Below are 27218 nucleotides of genomic sequence, written 5' to 3'. Positions count from 1 at the left end.
TTATGGGGCCATAATCAACATTTGTGCAGCAGTATATTGGGCAAATGTGTCTATGGAGCATCTTATGGGGCCATTATTAACCTTTATGCAGGATTATATGGGGCATATTTTGATATGGAGCATCTTATGGGGCCATCATAAACTTTATGGAGCATTATATGGGGCTCCTGATTCAATATGGATATTCAAAAACACTTAACCTACTGATGTCTCAATTAATTTTACTTTTATTGGTATCTATTTTTACTTTTAACATTTACCGGTAGCTGCTGCATTTTCCACCCTAGGCTTATACTCGAGTCATTAAGTTTTCCCAGTTTTTTGTGGCAAAATTAGGGGGGTCGGCTTATACTCGAGTATATACGGTATATAAAAACACACAATATACATGATTAAATCACCCTTCCTTTCCTTAAAAATAAAGAAACAAACATTTTAAGTAAAACTTATTTGGTTTCCTTTTTTATGCAGCGTAAGTCTGATGCCTCAAAACACCCCAAATACCCATTGTAGAAACAAATCTTAATTTATTTATTTTCTTTATATTAAAAAACAAATGAAATATGTAAGTATGATGCATGTATGTGAATGCTGTAAATATAGTAGTGTATTAAGTTAAACTTCTAGGTAATCAAGCAATAAAGACAAAGTATTTTCTTTAGGTGGCAATTATTATTAGTTTTCCTTATAAAAACATGAAAAGGTGATATTTATGAATACCACATCTCAAATCTCATGGAAGCCTATAGCCAAGTTAAATCCTCCCATGGGTTCCATTATTTTCCACAAACCCTAGAAAAACATAAACTGGGTTCACTACTGAAATAAACCATTGACACTTATTTGTATTTCACATATAATCAGTTTAATTTTACTTATTATAAACCTGAAAAAGAAGCAACAAAGAAACTATTGAGAGGGCAGAGAATGGAGCATGTGTGTTTTTGAAGCCTCCCGCTTGTGGCCCCAGAGTAGAATTTATACCATGCAAGCAGGACCTAAAATTAGAAACATGCCATACAATTTAAATGAAAAAAAATAAATGCAATTGATTAATGTATTACATCTGAAGTCATTTCCTTTGCACCTGCAGTTCACATCTAGAGAAAAACCAAACCACCACTTAAAACAGAGTGGGAAGATTCTATTTTCCATCCATACAAATGCACTTTATATAACCACTCCCTGATATTGTGTCAAACAAAATACATATACTATTCCGTATGAGTAGAAAGCTAAGCAAAATGTTTCTAGCTTGCAATCATTCAGCTTGGTATATTTCAATGCAATTATTTATACATTGAAAAATGTGCTAGAAATCGAAATCCTTCCCAGTTAAATATTATTCATGTCCTCCTACCCAACCATCTCCATGTGTCTGATGTCCACAGAGGTGGTCGCACTGCTTAAAACTGCTACCTTGCTTCCATGTGGTCATGGTTTGGAAATAAAAGTTAGGCAATTTTTGCATAAATTCTGCATGTTCCCTCCACATTGGTGTGGGTTTCTAATCTACATAAAAAAATGCACTGACATATTTATTAGCCTCCCTTAAAGGAGACTTGTCTGCTCTTTGAAAATGTCTTTTTTATTGTTTTGGTACGTTTGTGATCCTCATAATACAACAATTCTGGAGCATCTTTTCTTAATAAATTGTCAACTCAGTGGTACCAGTTAGGTGTGTGTCCCTATCTACTCTAACAGTGTCCAATCAGTAATGATGTATAGAGACACACCCCTTTGTAAAGAAAAAATGGTGCTGCCCAGTTGTCAATTTATTCAGATATTTCAGAATAACAGAGAAAATTCCCAATACAGAAATCTTAGAAAAGATGCTTCAGAATTTTTATTAGGCCATGTTCACACTAGCATTATTTGGTCAATATTTTACATCAGTATTTGTAAGCCAAAACCAGGAGTGGGTGATAAATACAGAAGTGGTGCATATGTTTCTATTATACTTTTCCTCTAATTGTTCCACTACTGGTTTTGGCTTACAAATACTGAGGTAAAATACTGATCAAATACTGATAGTGTGAACGTAGCGTCACAGGTGTGCAGATGCAATGACGACCCCCAGGTCACCAAGCTATGGAAAGCTTCTGAGACCATGCTCAAAGCATGGTCTCATAAGCTTACTGTACAGGTATAATGCATTGCAATGCATTATACCTGCTGTGAAAGTAAAAAAAGGGAAATTCTCATAGAGGGACTAAAAGTAAAAAAAGTAAAAGAGTAAAAAAAAGCTAAAAAAAAAAAATTGTTAAAATTAAAAATTAAAAATTTACATAAATAAATAATAAATATACATTTTTATGTAGAAAAACAAAACAAAACAAAAAATGTATACTTATTTGTTATCACCGGAATTAAGTTATCTATAAAACTGTTACACTGGTTAATTAATCACTTCAGTGAATGCCGTAAAAAAACTTAAAAAAAAAACATGTCCAACTATACTTTTTCATCATACCACTGGAAAAAGTGGAATATGACGCAATCAAAAAGACAAATGTAAGTAAAAATAGTATAGCTGAAAGTGTAAACTTGTCCTGCAAGCAAAAAACAAGCCGCCATACAGCGCCATCATAAAAGTTATTGTGTAAAAGCCCCCAAAAAATGACCTAAGGGAAGTATCGCTGTAATCGTACTGACCTGAAGATTCCTTATCAATTTTACCACTTGCAAAATGGCATAAAGAAAAAACAAACAAAAAAAAACAATTCCTGAATTGCTGTTTTTTGTTCATTCTGCCTCTTAAAAATTTGAATAAAAAGCGATCAAAAACTGGCACGTGTCCAAATATGGTACCAATAAAAACTCGTCCAGCAAAAAACAAGCCATCATATGACTCTGTAGGCAGAAATATGGAAAAATTATAGCTCTCAAAATATAAGGGAAGAAAAAACTATTTTTCTTTTATTTAAAAAAAAAAAAAAAAAAAAAAAAAAAGCATCTTTTAGTGTGCGACTGAAGCCAAATATAAAAACCCAATATAAATCTGGTATCACTGTAATCGCATCGACGTGAAGAAAGATGTCTAATCACTTATAACACATAAGGAACGGCATAAAAAATAAATAAAACCAATTCTTCATGTGCTGTTGATTTTTTCAATCTGTCTCCAAAAGATCGCAGTAGGCTCGGCATGCATTTATCCTACACTCTGCGTTGAGCGTTTACACTGGGATTTCCATGTAAATCTCTGAAATACGTGATTCAGATGACGGAACCCCTGGAGGAAGATTACCTATAATGAGACAGATGGATACACTGTGGATGCTGTCTGGTCGCCAGTGATCTGGCCGTGTGAAAAAAGACAAGGCACTACTAGAAAGGATGGTGCACAAGTAGGATCCAAGACCGACATTTGTACTGTAAAAAGACTTGGCATTCAACAAGAATATTTATTAATTGTGGAAAATCCAAAAAACAAAAGACCTTCATCAGTCATCTAGATAATGGGGAAACTGCATACTGCAGTATCAGGTGGGGTCTACGGTATCCACTGCTCAAACTGGAATTTCTACAGTGAATAAATATTTCTGTTGAATACACTGAATAAGTGCCAAGTCTTTTTACAGTACAGTATGATACGGCGGTATCTGTCTTTTTAGACGTGCATAAAAGCACAGTCAGTCACTATTTTCTGCACTTCTGAAAAGAAGGGACACCACTCAACAGAGGCCAGAGTAACTTTGCTGCTTCACTATAGTGAATCATCTGAATCATGTCATTCAGAGACTTAGATGGAAACCTTGATGTAAGTGCTCAGCGTAGCGTGCCAGATAAAAGTGTTCCCAAATGTTATGTAAACTGTTCCAAGCAAAGGCTTCAACTCAATCCACAAAAAAATCCCCCACTCATGTCCATCATCTGTTAACAGAAATATAGGAGGCTTCCACGGTACTAGTAGTAAAAAGGCTCCCCCCAAAAAGAAATGTAGCAATTTCTGCACTCCAAAATCCAAATGTCCATCTCCCTTCTGAGCCCCCTGAGATGAATTCATTCAGGCTAGTTTCACATTTGCGTTTAAAAACGCAGCGTTAAAAACGCAAACGCAGGTGGGGAAAAAAACGCATGTAAACGCGTGCAAATGCTGCGTTTTTTAGACGCATGCGTTTTCGTATGCGGTAAAAAACGTGGCGTTTTGACGCGTTTACATGCGTTTTTTCCTGCGTTTGCGTTTTTGAAACGCATGATGAGAAGTGTGTGACAGCTGCCAATCATCAAAATCAACTAGAAAACCCACTAGAAATAGCTAGGGTTAGGGTTTGGATCCCTAGGGTTAGGGTTAGGGTTAGGATCCCTTTATCACCTTGATGGTGGGGGGTTAGGGTTAGGGTTAGGATCCCTTTATCACCTTTATGGTGGGGGGTTAGGGTTAGGGTTTAGATCCCTAGGGTTAGGGTTAGGATCCCTTTATCACCTTGATGGTGGGGGGTTAGGGTTAGGGTTTGGATCCCTTTATCACCTTGATGGTGGGGGGTGGCTTATCAGTGTGTAGACTTGTTTTTTTTCTATGGAAACGCATGCGTTTAACCCTTATCCGGCTGAATAGGTACAATTGTAACTATTCCGTTTTAAAATTGCAATAACTTTTTTTTGAAAAGACGTAGAGGGCTGAAATTTCGTGACATCTCTACATTTTTGGTCCAGAATATATTGGCCAAATTTCAATAAAATATCTCCACCCGCTTCCGAGATAAGGGGTCGAGATCTTTTTGCATCCATAACAAGCTGTATAGGTACAAATGTACCTCATATATTTTGAATGAAGATAATGCAAGGGAAAAAGCATAAATTTTTTTTTAATGATAATGCTATTTAACTATTATAAACAAGTAAAAAACTGTTCATTTACATTATAAAAGAAAATGTAAGAAACTTTTTTTTATTGATTTTCTTTGCAAGTAATGCATGTTGGCTTTGCTACAGAGTGTTCATCGCAAATGGGTTTCACACAAACCACACAAGACTTTCTAGTCTTGCGTTGTTTTCGCCTCAGGTCTCTGCAGACATAGCAACTACCAACAACAGGGGAGGGTCCACGACTACCATGAGGTATTTTGGGGCCAGCTGCTGGCTGCGATGCTACCACAATGCATCGTCCAAGCACCATTTCTACTGCACCTCGAAGAAAATGGTTTCTCATTATCATTTTGTTTGTACTACGATCTTCAATTGCAATCATACACAGCTGATTTGCGAGATCTTTCAGGAACTTTCTTCGTTGATCCTTTGCCCTGAAGCTTGGATTGTGTTCTCTGTAGATGATGTAGGATGCTAACCCACTGACATCAATCATATTGTAGAAAAATGCCAAAGTCCAACGTGATGTTCGTCGTTTCACAGTGTACTCTCCCAACATTTTATCCATAACATCAACACCACCTTTTGTTATGTTGTAGTATTTTATTATCTCTGGCTTGGCTGCTAGTGTCTCTTCAACTTCTCCCGTCATGTGCATAGATGATAGAAGCACGACTGATTTGTTCTTCTTTGGTACATATGAACAGACTGTTGCATCATGATTGTAGGCAAAATTTGTCGAGTATACAGGCCTTTCTTTGGCAGGCTGCATGTTGTTAGGTAGGAACCTTTTGTTTTTTCTCACTGTACCAACTAGTGTCATGTTCCAGGAGTTCAATACCTTAGCTAGTTCCATGGTTGTAAAGAAGTTATCGGTGGTGACATTTCTTCCAGAGCCTTTATACGAGCTCACTAGGTCCAATACTGTTCGTTCTCCAATGTTTACTTGTCGAGGACCATCAGTTGGTTTCCCAGTGTAGAGCTGACCTTGTAAAGGGTAGGCATTTGATGAGTCACAAGCCCAGAAAATCTTTATGCCATATTTAGCTGGTTTTGAAGGTATATACTGGGTAAATTTAGTATGACCTCTAAATGGAAATAATTGCTCGTCGACGGTGATACAATGATATGGCTTGTAGGCTCTCTCCAGATTACTGTTCAGCATTGTCCAGATGTCCCGTATTGGTGCAGCTTTATCTGTTTGCACACGTTCTGCACGTGTATTTTCGTTGTCAAACCTGATAAATCTGAGTATCATCTTGAAGCGGTCACGAGACATGGCTGCACGTATAAGAGGCAGAGCAGCAACATTCCACATTTCCTCCAGATTCTCTTTGTTGGCTCTGTGCACACCAGCAGCAATCAGTATGCCCAAAAATGCATGAAGTTCAGTTTCAGTAAATTGCTTGAATGTTTTTTGTGGTGGCCGTTTGGAAGAATCAGGAAAACGTTGTACCAGTTCGTTGTTGTAAGCATCACAAACTCTCTTGGCCTTTCGATTCGTTTCCCGTAATATGATGTCACACATCTCGGGAGTCATGATGGACTTGAATAGCTCTTTTGCTGTATATAGGTTGCTGATTGCTGCAGGGCCACCTCTTTGTCGTAGGACATTACGAGATTTTGTTTGTGCATTTGGCAGTGGATTACTGCACCATTGAGTTTCATCCTTAGCAGTCCAAATGTCGCCTGCACTTTGAGGCACAGAATCATCCTCAACACTTTCGTCTGATTCGTATTCATTTTCATGCTCTATGACCATTTCTTGTTCAATGTCTGAATCTTCTTCAGTAACATCCACTTGTGGTACATAGTTTTCATCATCAGATGGAACATATGGTTCATCCTCATGCTCAGAATCAGATTCTTCTAGCATTCGCATTATTTCGTCAGACGTAAATCTGTAAATATGAAAAAATGTAAAATAAATAATTTTCCGAAATACTACATTATTGGCTTTTCACAAAATTATACTAACCTGCAAACACGTTTTCTTGGATTATGGCGGAAACTAGATCCAGCATTACTATCACTCATGATGACTTGCTAGATGAATTTTGGCTTCGTATTTTGTGCTGAATATAAATAAAACATCGTAAAACAATATGTAGATACTAATTATTATCCATTTTTCGTATAAAAATTATACCTATAGTGATAAGTTTCATACAAAATATATGTAAGCCAAGTCCAGGCTGAAAGACAATTTGACTGTTCTGTCCCCACATAATGAGAATAAAGGTATAACTGGCTGTTAGATGCTGTGAGACTTTCCTACCTTCGTTTCCAAGAAATTGAAGACTTCACAAGCCTAGAAATGTGTGCTCACAGCAATGAGATGAACAGCAAAATGGCTAATGAGAGGAGGGAGGCAGGAAGACAAGTAGAAGCCACTCCCAGTTTGAATTAACTTAATTGACAGCAACATAAGTGACCAGTAACAACACTGAACAATAGATATCAGCATAACATTTGTAGCTGAATGAACTTTAGTTTCTGAAACCAAGTAAAGTCTTCCCACAGTGGAGGTATATGTGAAGGTACAATTGTACCTATGCAGCCTGCCAAGTAAAGTCTTCCCACAGTGGAGGTATATGTGAAGGTACAATTGTACCTATGCAGCCTGTTAAGGTTGTAAAATTATGCAGCCTGACAAGGGTTAAAAACGCAACCAAATGCATGTGCTTAAAAATGCATGCGTTTACATAGACAGCAATACGTTTTTTTGCCGCAAAAAACGCATGCGTTTTTTTGCGGCAAAAAACGCCTCTAGAAATTACTACATGTTGCATTTCTGCAACAAAACGCAAGCAGAGAAACGACGCATGCGTCATCAAAAGCGGCAAAACGCATACAAAAAAACGCATGCGTTTTTAATGTTAAATATAGGGAAAAAAACCGCATGCGTTTTTTTGCGCTAAAACGCAGCACCAAAAAGCGCAAATGTGAAACCAGAGGTGTAGTTTGTACAATAGGGTCACTTTTGGGGGGTTCTGCTGTTCTGGCACCTCAGAGGCTCTCCCAGTGGGTCATGGCACCCACAAACCATAACACTAAAATCTGCACTATAATATGATGCTCCTTCACTACCGAGCTTTCCACTGTGCCTCAAAAGATGTTCCCGATAACATGAAGGGTATTGGTGCCATCAGAAGAAATTGCACAATAAACTGTGAGGTCCACTTTTCCTATTAGCCCTTACAAAAATTTAAAAAATGGGGATAAAACAACATTTAGCAGTAATAATGAAATTAATCTTTCATTACCGCCAAATGGTATCAATTGTTGTAAGGCACATGTGGTGTCAACATGCTCACTGCACCCCTAGATGAAATCATTGAAAGGTGTAGTTTGTAAAATTATGTAACTTAAGGGGAGTTTCTGTTGTTCTGGCACCTCAGGGGCACTGCCAATGTGACATGTCACCCTCAAATCATTACAACAAAATCTTCAATATGTAGATTCTTCCTCTCTGAGCTTTGCACTGCACCTCAAAAGTAATTTTCAACCACACATGAGGTATTGACGGAATTGAACAACAAATTTTAGAGTCCATTTTCTCCTGTTACCCTTGTGAAAATAAAAAAAAATGGGGCTAAAAGAATTTTTTTGTTGGAAACATTTGATTTTTTATTTTCACAGTACTACGTTATAAATGTCTGAGAAGCACCGAGGTTTCAAGGTGCTCACCGCACTAGATACATTCCTTAATGGGTCTAGTTTCCAAAATGGGGTCACTTGTGGGGGGTTTCCACTGTTTAGGCACATCAGGGGTTCTGCAAACGCGAGACGGTGTCTGTTCTCGATTCCAGTCATTTTTGCGTTCAAATAGTAAAGTGGTGCTCCTTCCCTTCTGAGACCTACCGTGCGCCCAAACAGTGTTTTTTCCCCACTTATGGTGTATCGGCATGCTCAAGAGAAATTGAACAACAAATTTCAACAAATTTTGGGGTCCATTTCCTCCTGTTACCCTTTTGAAAATAAAAAATTGGGGGCTAAAGTAACATTTTTGTGAATAAAAGTTAAATGGTCATTTTTTCCTTCCACATTGCAATCATTCCTGTGAGACACCTGAAGTATTAATAAACTTCTTGAGGCCCAGGTTACAGTAGACATTTTTGCTGCGCTTTTTTATGCTAATTTTTCAGCTGCTTTTTACAGTACCAGCAAAGCCTGAGATTTCAGAAATCTCATGCACACACATTGTTTTTATTGTCATCAGTATATTGTGCTTTGCATGGTTTTTTGGACATAGAGCATGTCCCTTCTTTCATCGTTTTTTCATTGTTTTTCACCGATTGACTTGAATGGTTGCTAAAAAACCACAAACAATGCAGGTATCATGATTTACTTTGTTTTTGTGCTAAATCCTGATTCTATGGGAAAAAATTTTTTTGAACACTAAACTTTATCAGCATGCACAAGAGACAATTCTAGCATGCTAAAACCATTGCAAAAAATAGCAAGAAATACCAAGGAAATAGGGATTTTTGTGTTAGGCTACTTTCACACTAGCGTCGGAATCTCCCCGTCGCAATGCGTCGGGCAGAGATTCCGACGCTAGCATTTGACGCACTGCACAACGGGTGCAGCGGATGCATTTCTCCGGCGCATCCGCTGCCCCATTGTAAGGTGCGGGGAGGTGGGGGCGGAGTTCCGGCCGCGCATGCGCGGTCGGAAAAGGCGGTCCGTCAGGAGCAAAAAACGTTACATGTAACGTTTTTTGCTCCCGGCGGTCCGCCACAACACGGCGCAACCGTCGCACGACGGTTGCGACGTGTGGCAAAGCGTCGCAATGCGTCGCTAATGTTAATCTATGGGGCAAAAACGCATCCTGCAAACAACTTTGCAGGATGCCTTTTTTGCCATAAACGACGCATTGCGACGTCTGGCAAAAAACGCCAGTGTGAAAGTAGCCTTAGTCACCGTAAAATCCTTTTCTCTGAGATGCTCATTGGGGGACACAGGACTGTGGGTGTATGCTTCTGCCGCCAGGAGGCTGACACTAAGTAAACAAAAAAGCAGCCATTAGGCTACCAGGGAGGGAGCTGTGTCCCCCAATGAGCGTCTCGGAGAAAAGGATTTTACGGTGAGTAACACAAAAATCCCTATTTCTCATTCACCTCATTGGGGGACACAGGACTGTGGGATGTCCTAAAGCAGTCCCTGGGTGGGGAATTAACTCACCGGTTATAATTATCCAGGCAGCTGTCGTTATAAGAGCGTTACTGCCGCCTGAAGAATCCTTCTACCCAGACTTGTATCTGCAGAGATCTGAGAGTGGATATTGTAGTGTTTGGCAAAGGTATGCAGACTACACAATGTCGCAGCTTTGCAAAACTGTTCTGCTGAGGCCTGGTGCCGAATCGCCCAGGAAGCCCCCACTACTCTAGTGGAGTCAGCTTTGATTCCAGCCGAACCATCATGCCCTTGGCGCGGTAAGCCTCTTTCCATGTAGGTTATTAGCAATCCTGCACTGAAAAAGGACCGACAAGGCTGAAATCTGTCTTTTAAGAGTACTTGGTGTCAACCCTGAATCCAGGTCTGCTTGGAGAAAGGCAAGAATGTTTGTGAAGGAAAAACGCAGAGGAGGTAGTCCGCACTCTCTGCACCACGAAAGAAAAGCCTTCCAAGTGTGATAATAAATCCGAGCCGAAATGGATTTTCGGGCACTGATCATGGTATCAGCCACCTCTTGGGAGAAGCCTGCTTGTGTTAAAACCCAAGATTCAATGGCCAGGCCGTTAAACGCAGGGTCCATAAGTTCTGGTGGTAAATCGGCCCTTGAGATAGGAAATCCGGCCGGTTGGGGAGCCGCCATGGAACTCCGGCGAGCAGCTGTACTAGGTCTGCGTACCACGACCGGCGCGGCCAATCCGGGGCGACCAGAATAGCTGGCACTCCCTCTGACTAGATTTTCTTGATTACTTTCAGGAGCAGTGCCAGCGGGGGAAACAGATATGGGAGATGAAACTGGTTTCAAGTCAGAACTAACGCATCCACGGCCATTGTCTGTGGATCTTGGTACCGGGTGACAAACCTGGGCACCTTGGCATTCCTCCCGGACGCCATTAGATCCACGTCTCCCATCGATGGCATATTTGCTGAAATACCTCGGGATGGAGAGACCATTCCCCACCTGCCAGGCCCTGCCGACTGAGGAAACCCGCTGCCCAGTTCTCTTCGCCCGGAATATGGACTGCCAAAATCACCAAGTGATTCCTCTTGGCCCAGTAAAGTATTTGCTTTACTTCCTGCATGGCTGCCTTGCTGCGGGTGCCTCCCTGATGATTTTTGTATGCCACGGCTGTGGCATTGTCCGATTGAATCCGGACAGGGTGGCCCACCAGAAGATGATGGAAATGCTGCAAAGCCAGTCGAACTGCCCGAATCTCTAAGAGATTGATGGGAAGACTTGACTCCCAAGGGGATCAGCGCACCTGGGCTGTGTGGTGAAAGAACACAGCTCCCCAACCTAGTAGACTGGCATCCGTTGTAACCACTAGCCAATGGGTTGGAGGAAAGGGTTTCCCCTTCAGTAGGGACGAGCTGGTTAACCACCATGAAAGAGTCTGCCTGACCTTGGGGGACAAATGGCACCTGAGGTTGAGGGAGAATGGATTTTTGTCCCATGCTGCTTAAAAGTGCATGTTGGAGAGGTTGAAGATGAAGCTGTGCAAATGGTACTGCTTCCATTGTCGCAACCATCCTTCCTAAGACCCTCATGCAGGACTGGATTGTATGAAAGCATGGCTGCCGAAGGGCCATCACCTCTCAATGAAGAGCCAGGACCTTGTCCTGGGGCAGGATTCTCAGAGCTTGAGAGGTGTCAAAAATTATCCCTAGAAATGAAATTCTCTGAGATGGTACGAGAGATGACTTTTTTAAGTTCACTAGCCAACCCAGACGAGAAAGAGTGTCTAGTGAAATGCTGTCATTTTCTTCGCAGGCCTGAAAGGTCAGCCCTTTGATGAGAAGATCGTCTTGATATGGCAAAAACCTATATGCCTCGGGAGTGCAGAATGGACACCACAGTTGACATGACCTTTGTGAACACCCTGGGAGAGGAGGCCAGCCTGAAGGGTAAAGCCGTGAACTGGAAATGTAGGTTGTTTATGGCAAAACGGAGAAATCTTTGATGTGAAGGAAATATGGGAATATGAAGGTAGACATCCTGAATGTCTATCGAGGCTAAGAACTCCCCCTTTTCCATCCGAAAGTGACGAATGTTGACAAACCTGTTTAAACGTTTCAGGTCCAGAATGGGCCTTACCGTTCCGCCCTTTTTGGGCACTATGAACAGGTTGGAATAGAACCCCTGAAATCTCTCCTCCCTTGGAACTGGAATGATGACCCCGCGGAGATGAAGGGACTCTGTAGAATTGAACAGGGCTTGACGCCGGGACTCGGACGTGGGAAGATGGGATGGGAAGAACTGGCATGGAGGTTGACAAACCAATTCTATCTTGTATCCTGAAGACACCAGCTCTCTCACCCACTTGTCGTGAACTGAGTTGAGCCAAGCCTGATGAAACAAAAGTAGGCACCCGCCTACTCTGTCGGCGGTGTCCGAGGATGCCTCCAGTCACTTGGCCGAAAACCTATGAGTCCTAGATCCTCTCGATCTAGGCGGCTGGGAACGCATTCTTCCCCCCGGGTTGGCTCTATAGGAGACCCGATTGTCTCGGTCCTGGTTGGGTCGACCCTGCGCAGTGGAATTTGACGCTGGGGTCCACCTAGTATTACGAAAGGGTTTGAATCGGACCTGAAATTGGCGACGAAAAGGTTGCCTAATCCTTTGGTGTGGAAGAAAATTGCTTTTCCCTCCTGTGGTATCAGAAATAAGCTGATCCAGCTTCTCTCTGAATAAACGGCCCCCCTGATATGGGAGGGTTGTAAGAGATTTCTTAGAGGTAGAGTATGCACCACCATGTTCTTAACCAGACAGCCCTTCTAATGGCAATTGCATTTGATGCCGCAGATGCAGCACAGTCTGCTGCATCTAAGGATGCATTAATCAGATAGCTCCCTCTCTTGAAGAGCCTTTGTCAAAGATTCTGACCAAGACATTATGGCCCTAGCAACCCAAGTTGCCACAAAAGAGGGAAAAAGGGCTGAACCTGAAGCCTCAAAAATGGAACGAATCAAACTTTCTATAAGACGATCCGTAGGATCCTTAATAGAAGAACCGTTGGGAAGGGATAACAGAGTGTTGGAGGCCAAGCGGGACACCAGCGGATCTACTGAAGGAGATTCTGCCCATTTATTATGTAGCTCAGGAGGAAAAAGGGTATCTTGCCTTCAAGCCTTTCTGCCCTGAAAAACATTTGTCCGGGTGCTCCCGATTTCGCTGAACCAAGTCCTCAAACTCGGGGTGAGATGAGAAAACCTTATGAGACTGTTTGGCCCACTTAAATGAAACTTTGTGATCCGAGGCTAAGACGGGCTTGTCTTCTACACCCAGGGTCTGGTTGATGGCCTCAATCAGGCTATCTACTGACTCCTGAAACCCAGGAGTCTCTAAATTTAGGGACCACTCCGAATCATAGGCTGATCTGAGTTTACCACTTTCTGCTGGGGAAGGTGAGTGAGAGATGGAACTCTAGGATGCTGATGCACCTGATGGCCCGGGAGACACTGTGAGAGTTCGCTTCCCCCGCATCTGCCTAGTGTGAGCACTGCCCCTGCAGGCTGGAGGTTCCTGAGAAACAGAGGATCTCTCTCAGACGAACTGCTGTCCCCGACTCCAGCCGGGGTCTGAAGGGACTCGATTGCCTTAGTTAGGGACGCCATGGATTGCGATAATGACATGACCCATTCTGGTGGAACCACCCCAGTCTCTGCCTGAAATGCAGGAGTAATCACAGGGGAAAATGCTGGGGAACTTGCAGGGGGGGGCTCCTGAGCGTGTTCAGAGTCACAGGCCTCGCAGAAACGATTACTCTGGGCATGCAGGAAAGGAGACCGACAGGCTACACATATGGTATATAGGACCGTGTGAGATTTGTTCCTTCTAGACATGGTGATCCGCAGATGCTATAATCGGGAGCTCTAAATTGGGGAAGAGGAGAAACTTCTGCTGTCAGGCTGGGGGGAGAAGCACTTACCCCAGTCCTGAGTCCCTGCACGTACTTTGGAGCTGACCATCAAAATGGCGAGAGTGTGCCACCTTTATTCCGTGCCAACATCCGGGGGAGGAACTGCCAGGATTGCAGCGCCGCTGTGGCCTATAGCAGGCCGAAGCCGGGGCCTCGATTTCCCCTCGGCAAGGAAAGGAGGGGGCAGACCCAGAATTAGATGTGCCGGAGGTGGCGGGGCTTCTCAGTGCTGCCTGTCCCGGATGGAAGCCAGGGAGAAGACCTCCTGATTGACCTGGAAGTGAACCCGGGATGCTAGGCCGGCGCCTGGTGCCGCTGAGAAGGCTGCGGCGCCGGCCACACTGGACCGCTGCGGTGCCGCTTAGCACCGGAAGAACCTCGGCACCAACTGGAGCTTGGCCTATTGACTCAGCACCGGACCGGCACAAGGACGCCTGAACCTGCCTAGATGCCTTTTTAAAGGTAACCCGCGCTGTGTCAGGAGCCCCCCTTTAGCCCCCCCTTTCTGCAAGCTGTACCTCTGCCAAGAGTGGGTCAACGTGGCTTTAAAAATTTAGCGGGGGCAGGGCAGAATAAAAGACGGTTCAGGAACCCTAGCTCCATCTTCCCACCCTGGGATAAGTTGAGGGACCGTCCACCACCCCTCTATCACCGCAGCTGAATCATAGGTGTAGCAAGCAGGGAGGTCGCACGGACATCCGTGGGCACCTGTACAGCCTATGGTCTTAGGGTCGTCAGGGCTAAGTCTGGCATGCAATCCCATGTCGCGGGAAAGGATACGTGGAGAGTACTCGCACGTGCTCACCCGTTGCTGGTTTGGGGAGATCGAACCCCCTCAAAAGGGTCCATCGCCCCTCTCAATCCTTACGATGTAGAGATGAAACAAGGGTCCGAAGGATCCGGGACCCAGACGTGTGCCTCCTTGAGACACTAAGCATGAACTAGATTCTCTGGTAGCCAGTGTCAGGGTATATACGACAAGGAGGAGCTAAACTTTTTTTATATTTGCTTAATGTCAGCCTCCTGGCGGCAGAAGCATACACCCACAGTCCTGTGTCCCCCAATGAGGCGAAGGAGAAAACATGCTGAAAAACGCCTAGTGTGAAGTTACTCTGAATGTGGTTTTGAGGGGTTTTATGGGTGCAGTTTTTAGAATGGTGTCACTTTGTGTATTTTCTGTAATTTAAATGTGATGTGGTCCCTAAAAAATGGTTTTGAAAATTTTGCTGTAAAAATGAGAAATTGCTGATCAACTTTTAACCCCTCTAACCTCCTAACAAAACAAAAATGTTTCAAACCTTGTGTGACATACTGTAACTCTCTGGTTTAAGGGTATAAGAAGTTAAATTTTGAAAATCGTGAAATTTTCAAAATTTTCGCTAAATTTTGACAAATAGACACAAGTGAAATCAAATAAATTTTACAACTATCATGAAGTACAAAATGTCACGAAAAAAACTGTCTCAGAATCAGTGGGAAATGTTAAGGCGTTCCAGAGTTATTACCTCATAAAGTGACACTTGCCCGATTTAAAAAAATGAGGCCCGGTTATTAACCTACAATGTGGCTCGATCATTTAGGGGTTAAGAGTAAATATAATAAATTCCCTTAGTAAGATTATTTTGGTCCAGGGGTCTTTATTTGGAGTAGATTTGTTAAAAACGTGAAATCACATACAGTAATGAGGATGTCTTCTATATCAGAGGGTCTGGTTTTATGCAGTGAGATGTTTTAACAAGGTGTAGGAGACATGAGAACCTCAGTGTCTTATAATATCTGGATTCTTACTGCCAACTTATTAAACTCAAAGCCGTTGCCCTACCTTCATAATAAAATGCAAAGCCAAAGAAAAGCTGGAGATAGAGGTAGCAGCTACGCACACTAGCTTGCTTCCTGCCTCTATTCTCACGGAGTTTTAGATTTTCAAACTATTTTAAATGTTGGAAAATGAACAGCGCTGCCAGGTTATCACGTGTTCCAAGCCTTTCTTACTGAGCCAAGGCAAAAAAATGAAGAAATTGTCTAACTTTTCAAGCCAAAGCCTATAAACAGAAACATTTGGACCCTGCATTAACCCTTTGGCAGCATAACAAGTGCTTAACGGTAGAATAAAAATAGAATGTCTTAGGAAAATCACATTTTTGGAACTTCATTGCTCCTAAATAATTCTTGAAACTAAAAAGGGGTATTATGTGATTAACATATGAGTAAAGTAACTTAATATATTAGTAGCACTAGACTGGATTAAATAGTTCAACAAAGGGTAAAATCGAACAGTTCTACTACTGTAGTTTAAAAACCAGTTCATCTAGAGTGACCAATGTGCACACAGTTATCCCCGACGTGGCCAATGGGCACACATTTATCCCCGACATGGCCAGTGGGCACACATTTATCCCTGCCGTCCATATGGCCTTACACTTAAAACACAAAGCACTGAGTACTAGAAAGTGTCATGTTGATCTTATTGATGCGTAGACCCCTAGTCTCCGAGGTTTACACAGTGCATGTATGAGTAACAGGGGATCTTTAATTACAAACTGCCATCAGTTACATTTTAGAAGAAAAGCTGTAGGAGAACAAAAACACCAAGACCATAGAGTGATACCCTTTTGGGTACAAGGAAAGTAAAAGGAAGGTGCTCACCTGCGCAGGTTGTGTGCAGAAACAACTCATATGAACACCTGAAAATATATGCCTCGAGGCTGAGGAATGATGTCCTTCAGGATAGTTGACCAATTTGGACGATAAACTGATATTAGGCTGCGCTACTGTAATGAAGTATCCTTAGGCAACATGCAGTTGTTTTTTTCACTTGAAAAAGATGCTAGTCCTGCATTGAAACATGTTGTGAAAATAAAAACCATTCAACTCATCTTGGTCCTAAGGATTCTTCATTACTGCAGCACAGCCTAATATCGGTTAACCGTCCAAATTGCTCATCAGTAACAACCACTGAATCACAGCTTTCTGTGTACATTGTCTAGTGACAGTAAGCTGCTTATGAGAAGAAGGGACCTGCTTGGATCAGTTGGCACGGGGAAGCTAGTCAGGCAGAGATAATCACCTAATGATAAAATATTAATTATGTGGAAACAAGAGCACACAGTCTAATAAAGGACAAATCCCTGTAATCTGTATCTCAGCCCGTATAGCATGTTGTCTTCAGATTACATAGCAAAACCTCCTAACAGATTCCTTTTAAGTACCACAAAATTTTCCATTTTTAACACATAAGAGAAATTTCCAACACTTTTTTTTTATTTTTTGTGTCCTTTAAGTTTATAATGTTACAACTGTATAAATATAAAAACATGAAATATTGTACATTTTCACACTGCTCTCTGCATTTACTAATTTATTCCCACTTCATGTTCAATAGAGATCATTTCTCAGCAGTAATATTATTAAGTTTGCATTGAAAAGTAACACGTTTATTTTAATATGTACATGCCCCTCTACAGGGAGGAAGAGGACGAGAACTCTTTTGCCACCCTGGGGGTAGCAATCATAAAAATCACCATTTAATGGATTTTGCCACATGACGTAGGATCTTCTTCCTCTCTGAAAAGGATATATGCATATTTAAATCCCAAGAGAATTGCAAGGCCTATCAGTCTCCTTACACCCTTAAACCAGGGATTCAAGCTTCAGGAGGCTAATTTGCATATTCCAGGTGCCTTCTGGGAAAAGCGATGTCTCCCTAAGCTAGAAGATCGTTGGGTACAGCCGGGACCAGCTGCTTCGAAAGCATCACCAAACCAGGGATTCAAGCTTAAGGAGGCTAATTTGCATATTCCAGGTGCCTTCTGGGAGAAGCGAAGTCTCCCTAAGCTAGAAGATCGTTGGGTACAGCCGGGACCAGCTGCTTCGAAAGCATCACCAAACCAGGGATTCAAGCTTCAGGAGGCTAATTTGCATATTCCAGGTGCCTTCTGGGAGAAGCGAAGTCTCCCTAAGCTAGAAGATCGTTGGGTACAGCCGGGACCAGCTGCTTCGAAAGCATCACCAAACCAGGGATTCAAGCTTCAGGAGGCTAATTTGCATATTCCAGGTGCCTTCTGGGAAAAGCGATGTCTCCCTAAGCTAGAAGATCGTTGGGTACAGCCGGGACCCGCTGCTTCGAAAGCATCACCAAACCAGGGATTCAAGCTTCAGGAGGCTAATTTGCATATTCCAGGTGCCTTCTGGGAGAAGCGAAGTCTCCCTAAGCTAGAAGATCGTTGGGTACAGCCGGGACCAGCTGCTTCGAAAACATCACCAAACCAGGGATTCAAGCTTCAGGAGGCTAATTTGCATATTCCAGGTGCCTTCTGGGAGAAGCGAAGTCTCCCTAAGCTAGAAGATCGTTGGGTACAGCCGGGACCAGCTGCTTCGAAAGCATCACCAAACCAGGGATTCAAGCTTCAGGAGGCTAATTTGCATATTCCAGGTGCCTTCTGGGAGAAGCGAAGTCTCCCTAAGCTAGAAGATCGTTGGGTACAGCCGGGACCAGCTGCTTCGAAAGCATCACCAAACCAGGGATTCAAGCTTCAGGAGGCTAATTTGCATATTCCAGGTGCCTTCTGGGAAAAGCGATGTCTCCCTAAGCTAGAAGATCGTTGGGTACAGCCGGGACCAGCTGCTTCGAAAGCATCACCAAACCAGGGATTCAAGCTTCAGGAGGCTAATTTGCATATTCCAGGTGCCTTCTGGGAAAAGCGATGTCTCCCTAAGCTAGAAGATCGTTGGGTACAGCCGGGACCCGCTGCTTCGAAAGCATCACCAAACCAGGGATTCAAGCTTCAGGAGGCTAATTTGCATATTCCAGGTGCCTTCTGGGAGAAGCGAAGTCTCCCTAAGCTAGAAGATCGTTGGGTACAGCCGGGACCAGCTGCTTCGAAAGCATCACCAAACCAGGGATTCAAGCTTCAGGAGGCTAATTTGCATATTCCAGGTGCCTTCTGGGAGAAGCGAAGTCTCCCTAAGCTAGAAGATCGTTGGGTACAGCCGGGACCAGCTGCTTCGAAAGCATCACCAAACCAGGGATTCAAGCTTCAGGAGGCTAATTTGCATATTCCAGGTGCCTTCTGGGAGAAGCGAAGTCTCCCTAAGCTAGAAGATCGTTGGGTACAGCCGGGACCAGCTGCTTCGAAAGCATCACCAAACCAGGGATTCAAGCTTCAGGAGGCTAATTTGCATATTCCAGGTGCCTTCTGGGAAAAGCGATGTCTCCCTAAGCTAGAAGATCGTTGGGTACAGCCGGGACCCGCTGCTTCGAAAGCATCACCAAACCAGGGATTCAAGCTTCAGGAGGCTAATTTGCATATTCCAGTTGCCTTCTGGGAGAAGCGAAGTCTCCCTAAGCTAGAAGATCGTTGGGTACAGCCGGGACCAGCTGCTTCGAAAGCATCACCAAACCAGGGATTCAAGCTTCAGGAGGCTAATTTGCATATTCCAGGTGCCTTCTGGGAGAAGCGAAGTCTCCCTAAGCTAGAAGATCGTTGGGTACAGCCGGGACCAGCTGCTTCGAAAGCATCACCAAACCAGGGATTCAAGCTTCAGGAGGCTAATTTGCATATTCCAGGTGCCTTCTGGGAGAAGCGAAGTCTCCCTAAGCTAGAAGATCGTTGGGTACAGCCGGGACCAGCTGCTTCGAAAGCATCACCAAACCAGGGATTCAAGCTTCAGGAGGCTAATTTGCATATTCCAGGTGCCTTCTGGGAAAAGCGATGTCTCCCTAAGCTAGAAGATCGTTGGGTACAGCCGGGACCAGCTGCTTCGAAAGCATCACCAAACCAGGGATTCAAGCTTCAGGAGGCTAATTTGCATATTCCAGGTGCCTTCTGGGAGAAGCGAAGTCTCCCTAAGCTAGAAGATCGTTGGGTACAGCCGGGACCAGCTGCTTCGAAAGCATCACCAAACCAGGGATTCAAGCTTCAGGAGGCTAATTTGCATATTCCAGGTGCCTTCTGGGAGAAGCGAAGTCTCCCTAAGCTAGAAGATCGTTGGGTACAGCCGGGACCAGCTGCTTCGAAAGCATCACCAAACCAGGGATTCAAGCTTCAGGAGGCTAATTTGCATATTCCAGGTGCCTTCTGGGAAAAGCGATGTCTCCCTAAGCTAGAAGATCGTTGGGTACAGCCGGGACCAGCTGCTTCGAAAGCATCACCAAACCAGGGATTCAAGCTTCAGGAGGCTAATTTGCATATTCCAGGTGCCTTCTGGGAGAAGCGAAGTCTCCCTAAGCTAGAAGATCGTTGGGTACAGCCGGGACCAGCTGCTTCGAAAGCATCACCAAACCAGGGATTCAAGCTTCAGGAGGCTAATTTGCATATTCCAGGTGCCTTCTGGGAAAAGCGATGTCTCCCTAAGCTAGAAGATCGTTGGGTACAGCCGGGACCCGCTGCTTCGAAAGCATCACCAAACCAGGGATTCAAGCTTCAGGAGGCTAATTTGCATATTCCAGTTGCCTTCTGGGAGAAGCGAAGTCTCCCTAAGCTAGAAGATCGTTGGGTACAGCCGGGACCAGCTGCTTCGAAAGCATCACCAAACCAGGGATTCAAGCTTCAGGAGGCTAATTTGCATATTCCAGGTGCCTTCTGGGAGAAGCGAAGTCTCCCTAAGCTAGAAGATCGTTGGGTACAGCCGGGACCAGCTGCTTCGAAAGCATCACCAAACCAGGGATTCAAGCTTCAGGAGGCTAATTTGCATATTCCAGGTGCCTTCTGGGAGAAGCGAAGTCTCCCTAAGCTAGAAGATCGTTGGGTACAGCCGGGACCAGCTGCTTCGAAAGCATCACCAAACCAGGGATTCAAGCTTCAGGAGGCTAATTTGCATATTCCAGGTGCCTTCTGGGAAAAGCGATGTCTCCCTAAGCTAGAAGATCGTTGGGTACAGCCGGGACCAGCTGCTTCGAAAGCATCACCAAACCAGGGATTCAAGCTTCAGGAGGCTAATTTGCATATTCCAGGTGCCTTCTGGGAGAAGCGAAGTCTCCCTAAGCTAGAAGATCGTTGGGTACAGCCGGGACCAGCTGCTTCGAAAGCATCACCAAACCAGGGATTCAAGCTTCAGGAGGCTAATTTGCATATTCCAGGTGCCTTCTGGGAGAAGCGAAGTCTCCCTAAGCTAGAAGATCGTTGGGTACAGCCGGGACCAGCTGCTTCGAAAGCATCACCAAACCAGGGATTCAAGCTTCAGGAGGCTAATTTGCATATTCCAGGTGCCTTCTGGGAAAAGCGATGTCTCCCTAAGCTAGAAGATCGTTGGGTACAGCCGGGACCAGCTGCTTCGAAAGCATCACCAAACCAGGGATTCAAGCTTCAGGAGGCTAATTTGCATATTCCAGGTGCCTTCTGGGAGAAGCGAAGTCTCCCTAAGCTAGAAGATCGTTGGGTACAGCCGGGACCAGCTGCTTCGAAAGCATCACCAAACCAGGGATTCAAGCTTCAGGAGGCTAATTTGCATATTCCAGGTGCCTTCTGGGAGAAGCGAAGTCTCCCTAAGCTAGAAGATCGTTGGGTACAGCCGGGACCAGCTGCTTCGAAAGCATCACCAAACCAGGGATTCAAGCTTCAGGAGGCTAATTTGCATATTCCAGGTGCCTTCTGGGAAAAGCGATGTCTCCCTAAGCTAGAAGATCGTTGGGTACAGCCGGGACCAGCTGCTTCGAAAGCATCACCAAACCAGGGATTCAAGCTTCAGGAGGCTAATTTGCATATTCCAGGTGCCTTCTGGGAGAAGCGAAGTCTCCCTAAGCTAGAAGATCGTTGGGTACAGCCGGGACCAGCTGCTTCGAAAGCATCACCAAACCAGGGATTCAAGCTTCAGGAGGCTAATTTGCATATTCCAGGTGCCTTCTGGGAGAAGCGAAGTCTCCCTAAGCTAGAAGATCGTTGGGTACAGCCGGGACCAGCTGCTTCGAAAGCATCACCAAACCAGGGATTCAAGCTTCAGGAGGCTAATTTGCATATTCCAGGTGCCTTCTGGGAGAAGCGAAGTCTCCCTAAGCTAGAAGATCGTTGGGTACAGCCGGGACCAGCTGCTTCGAAAGCATCACCAAACCAGGGATTCAAGCTTCAGGAGGCTAATTTGCATATTCCAGGTGCCTTCTGGGAAAAGCGATGTCTCCCTAAGCTAGAAGATCGTTGGGTACAGCCGGGACCAGCTGCTTCGAAAGCATCACCAAACCAGGGATTCAAGCTTCAGGAGGCTAATTTGCATATTCCAGGTGCCTTCTGGGAGAAGCGAAGTCTTCCTAAGCTAGAAGATCGTTGGGTACAGCCGGGACCAGCTGCTTCGAAAGCATCACCAAACCAGGGATTCAAGCTTCAGGAGGCTAATTTGCATATTCCAGGTGCCTTCTGGGAGAAGCGAAGTCTCCCTAAGCTAGAAGATCGTTGGGTACAGCCGGGACCAGCTGCTTCGAAAGCATCACCAAACCAGGGATTCAAGCTTCAGGAGGCTAATTTGCATATTCCAGGTGCCTTCTGGGAGAAGCGAAGTCTCCCTAAGCTAGAAGATCGGTGGGTACAGCCGGGACCAGCTGCTTCGAAAGCATCACCAAACCAGGGATTCAAGCTTCAGGAGGCTAATTTGCATATTCCAGGTGCCTTCTGGGAGAAGCGAAGTCTCCCTAAGCTAGAAGATCGTTGGGTACAGCCGGGACCAGCTGCTTCGAAAGCATCACCAAACCAGGGATTCAAGCTTCAGGAGGCTAATTTGCATATTCCAGGTGCCTTCTGGGAAAAGCGATGTCTCCCTAAGCTAGAAGATCGTTGGGTACAGCCGGGACCCGCTGCTTCGAAAGCATCACCAAACCAGGGATTCAAGCTTCAGGAGGCTAATTTGCATATTCCAGGTGCCTTCTGGGAGAAGCGAAGTCTCCCTAAGCTAGAAGATCGTTGGGTACAGCCGGGACCAGCTGCTTCGAAAGCATCACCAAACCAGGGATTCAAGCTTCAGGAGGCTAATTTGCATATTCCAGGTGCCTTCTGGGAAAAGCGATGTCTCCCTAAGCTAGAAAATCGTTGGGTACAGCCGGGACCAGCTGCTTCGAAAGCATCACCAAACCAGGGATTCAAGCTTCAGGAGGCTAATTTGCATATTCCAGGTGCCTTCTGGGAGAAGCGAAGTCTCCCTAAGCTAGAAGATCGTTGGGTACAGCCGGGACCAGCTGCTTCGAAAGCATCACCAAACTAGGGATTCAAGCTTCAGGAGGCTAATTTGCATATTCCAGGTGCCTTCTGGGAGAAGCGAAGTCTCCCTAAGCTAGAAGATCGTTGGGTACAGCCGGGACCAGCTGCTTCGAAAGCATCACCAAACCAGGGATTCAAGCTTCAGGAGGCTAATTTGCATATTCCAGGTGCCTTCTGGGAGAAGCGAAGTCTCCCTAAGCTAGAAGATCGTTGGGTACAGCCGGGACCAGCTGCTTCGAAAGCATCACCAAACCAGGGATTCAAGCTTCAGGAGGCTAATTTGCATATTCCAGGTGCCTTCTGGGAGAAGCGAAGTCTCCCTAAGCTAGAAGATCGTTGGGTACAGCCGGGACCAGCTGCTTCGAAAGCATCACCAAACCAGGGATTCAAGCTTCAGGAGGCTAATTTGCATATTCCAGGTGCCTTCTGGGAGAAGCGAAGTCTCCCTAAGCTAGAAGATCGTTGGGTACAGCCGGGACCAGCTGCTTCGAAAGCATCACCAAACCAGGGATTCAAGCTTCAGGAGGCTAATTTGCATATTCCAGGTGCCTTCTGGGAAAAGCGATGTCTCCCTAAGCTAGAAGATCGTTGGGTACAGCCGGGACCAGCTGCTTCGAAAGCATCACCAAACCAGGGATTCAAGCTTCAGGAGGCTAATTTGCATATTCCAGGTGCCTTCTGGGAAAAGCGATGTCTCCCTAAGCTAGAAGATCGTTGGGTACAGCCGGAACCAGCTGCTTCGAAAGCATCACCAAACCAGGGATTCAAGCTTCAGGAGGCTAATTTGCATATTCCAGGTGCCTTCTGGGAGAAGCGAAGTCTTCCTAAGCTAGAAGATCGTTGGGTACAGCCGGGACCAGCTGCTTCGAAAGCATCACCAAACCAGGGATTCAAGCTTCAGGAGGCTAATTTGCATATTCCAGGTGCCTTCTGGGAGAAGCGAAGTCTCCCTAAGCTAGAAGATTGTTGGGTACAGCCGGGACCAGCTGCTTCGAAAGCATCACCAAACCAGGGATTCAAGCTTCAGGAGGCTAATTTGCATATTCCAGGTGCCTTCTGGGAGAAGCGAAGTCTCCCTAAGCTAGAAGATCGTTGGGTACAGCCGGGACCAGCTGCTTCGAAAGCATCACCAAACCAGGGATTCAAGCTTCAGGAGGCTAATTTGCATATTCCAGGTGCCTTCTGGGAAAAGCGATGTCTCCCTAAGCTAGAAGATCGTTGGGTACAGCCGGGACCAGCTGCTTCGAAAGCATCACCAAACCAGGGATTCAAGCTTCAGGAGGCTAATTTGCATATTCCAGGTGCCTTCTGGGAGAAGCGAAGTCTTCCTAAGCTAGAAGATCGTTGGGTATAGCCGGGACCAGCTGCTTCGAAAGCATCACCAAACCAGGGATTCAAGCTTCAGGAGGCTAATTTGCATATTCCAGGTGCCTTCTGGGAGAAGCGAAGTCTCCCTAAGCTAGAAGATTGTTGGGTACAGCCGGGACCAGCTGCTTCGAAAGCATCACCAAACCAGGGATTCAAGCTTCAGGAGGCTAATTTGCATATTCCAGGTGCCTTCTGGGAGAAGCGAAGTCTCCCTAAGCTAGAAGATCGTTGGGTACAGCCGGGACCAGCTGCTTCGAAAGCATCACCAAACCAGGGATTCAAGCTTCAGGAGGCTAATTTGCATATTCCAGGTGCCTTCTGGGAGAAGCGAAGTCTCCCTAAGCTAGAAGATTGTTGGGTACAGCCGGGACCAGCTGCTTCGAAAGCATCACCAAACCAGGGATTCAAGCTTCAGGAGGCTAATTTGCATATTCCAGGTGCCTTCTGGGAGAAGCGAAGTCTCCCTAAGCTAGAAGATCGTTGGGTACAGCCGGGACCAGCTGCTTCGAAAGCATCACCAAACCAGGGATTCAAGCTTCAGGAGGCTAATTTGCATATTCCAGGTGCCTTCTGGGAGAAGCGAAGTCTCCCTAAGCTAGAAGATCGTTGGGTACAGCCGGGACCAGCTGCTTCGAAAGCATCACCAAACCGCGCGCCGTAGGACATTATTGCAAGAGAGCTTGGCTGAGTAGATTACACAAGAAGGAAAACACACAGCAAGTCAGCAGGATCTAGGAGCAACATGGCAGATGTGACAACCTACATGGTGAGCTGCAGCATGTGCTACATGTTCACAGATCGACCAGAAGAAGAATCCAATTTCACCTGTCAGAAGTGTAGACTAGTGGCCCTTTTAGAAGAAAAGGTGCGGGGTCTGGAAGAAAGAATAGCAACTTTGAAACTCATCAAAGAGAATGAAGACTTTCTAGACAGAACAGAAGCATCTCTACTGGTCACAGAAGGTGCAAAAAGTGTCAGAGAACCTCCAAAAGCAGATGAGTGGAAGCATGTGACCAAAAGAAGCAAGAAGACCATGGAGAAATCACCAACCACACAACTGAAGAACCGATATCAAATCTTTGTAGAGGATGAAGATGGCACACCTAAGAATGAAGCAATACCAGCAAGCAAAAAAGAAAAGGGCACACAGCAACAAGTGACAGCAAAAAGTACAGCCAAGAAGCAACGAAGAGTGGTGGTGGTGGGAGACTCACTACTGAGAGGCACAGAAGCAGCCATCTGCAGACCGGACATAACTGCAAGAGAAGTATGCTGCCTTCCAGGTGCGATGATCAAGGATGTGACCGATAGGATACCAAAGCTCTTCAGCTCCAAGGACGTCCACCCATTTCTTCTGATACATGTTGGCACCAATGACACGGCAAGGAAGGACCTACCGACAATCTGCAAGGACTTTGAAGAGTTGGGGAAGAAAGTAAAGGAACTGGATGCACAGGTAGTTTTTTCTTCTATCCTTCCAGTAGACGGGCATGGCACCAGGAGATGGAACAGGATCCTTGATGCAAACAACTGGCTAAGACGATGGTGCAGACAACAAGGATTTGGATTCCTGGACCACGGTGTGAATTACTGGTATGATGGACTCCTCGCCAGAGACGGACTACACCTCAACAAACCTGGGAAACACACATTCGCCAGAAGACTCGCTACACTCATCAGGAGGGTGTTAAACTAGAAGAAGAGGGGACGGGAAGAAAAACATTAGACTCAAACAAAGACGACCCAGGAAAACATACTCAGAAGGGAGGTAAGAACATTTCTAAAACAATCCACAGTGAGGAGATTGGAACAAAACAAAATCCTCTAAACTGCATGCTCGCAAACGCCAGAAGCCTGACAAACAAGATGGAAGAACTAGAAGCAGAAATATCTACAGGTAACTTTGACATAGTGGGAATAACCGAGACATAGTTAGATGAAAGCTATGACTGGGCAGTTAACTTACAGGGTTACAGTCTGTTTAGAAAGGATCGTAAAAATCGGAGAGGAGGAGGGGTTTGTCTCTATGTAAAGTCTTGTCTAAAGTCCACTTTAAGGGAGGATATTAGCGAAGGGAATGAGGATGTCGAGTCCATATGGGTTGAAATTCATGGAGGGAAAAATGGTAACAAAATTCTCATTGGGGTCTGTTACAAACCCCCAAATATAACAGAAAGCATGGAAAGTCTACTTCTAAAGCAGATAGATGAAGCTGCAACCCATAATGAGGTCCTGGTTATGGGGGACTTTAACTACCCGGATATTAACTGGGAAACAGAAACCTGTGAAACCCATAAAGGCAACAGGTTTCTGCTAATAACCAAGAAAAATTATCTTTCACAATTGGTGCAGAATCCAACCAGAGGAGCAGCACTTTTAGACCTAATACTATCTAATAGACCTGACAGAATAACAAATCTGCAGGTGGTTGGGCATTTAGGAAATAGCGACCACAATATTGTGCAGTTTCACCTGTCTTTCACTAGGGGGACTTGTCAGGGAGTCACAAAAACATTGAACTTTAGGAAGGCAAAGTTTGACCAGCTTAGAGATGCCCTTAATCTGGTAGACTGGGACAATATCCTCAGAAATGAGAATACAGATAATAAATGGGAAATGTTTAAGAACATCCTAAATAGGCAGTGTAAGCGGTTTATACCTTGTGGGAATAAAAGGACTAGAAATAGGAAAAACCCAATGTGGCTAAACAAAGAAGTAAGACAGGCAATTAACAGTAAAAAGAAAGCATTTGCACTACTAA

The 27218-nt window shown here is 44.8% G+C and overlaps 1 protein-coding gene across 3 annotated transcripts in view; it reads right to left on the bottom strand.

Moving 5' to 3' along the window:
* Window positions 1–27218, bottom strand: part of AOPEP (aminopeptidase O (putative)) — a 1002964-nt gene that overhangs the window by 450367 nt on the left and 525379 nt on the right. The gene's annotated exons all lie outside the window — the stretch shown is intronic.

Source organism: Ranitomeya imitator, chromosome 1, assembly GCF_032444005.1.
Source record: "Ranitomeya imitator isolate aRanImi1 chromosome 1, aRanImi1.pri, whole genome shotgun sequence".
Classification (NCBI taxonomy): Eukaryota; Metazoa; Chordata; class Amphibia; order Anura; family Dendrobatidae; genus Ranitomeya; species Ranitomeya imitator.
Note: the sequence above shows the minus strand (reverse complement) of the source record. Positions and strands in the feature narration are given on the sequence as shown.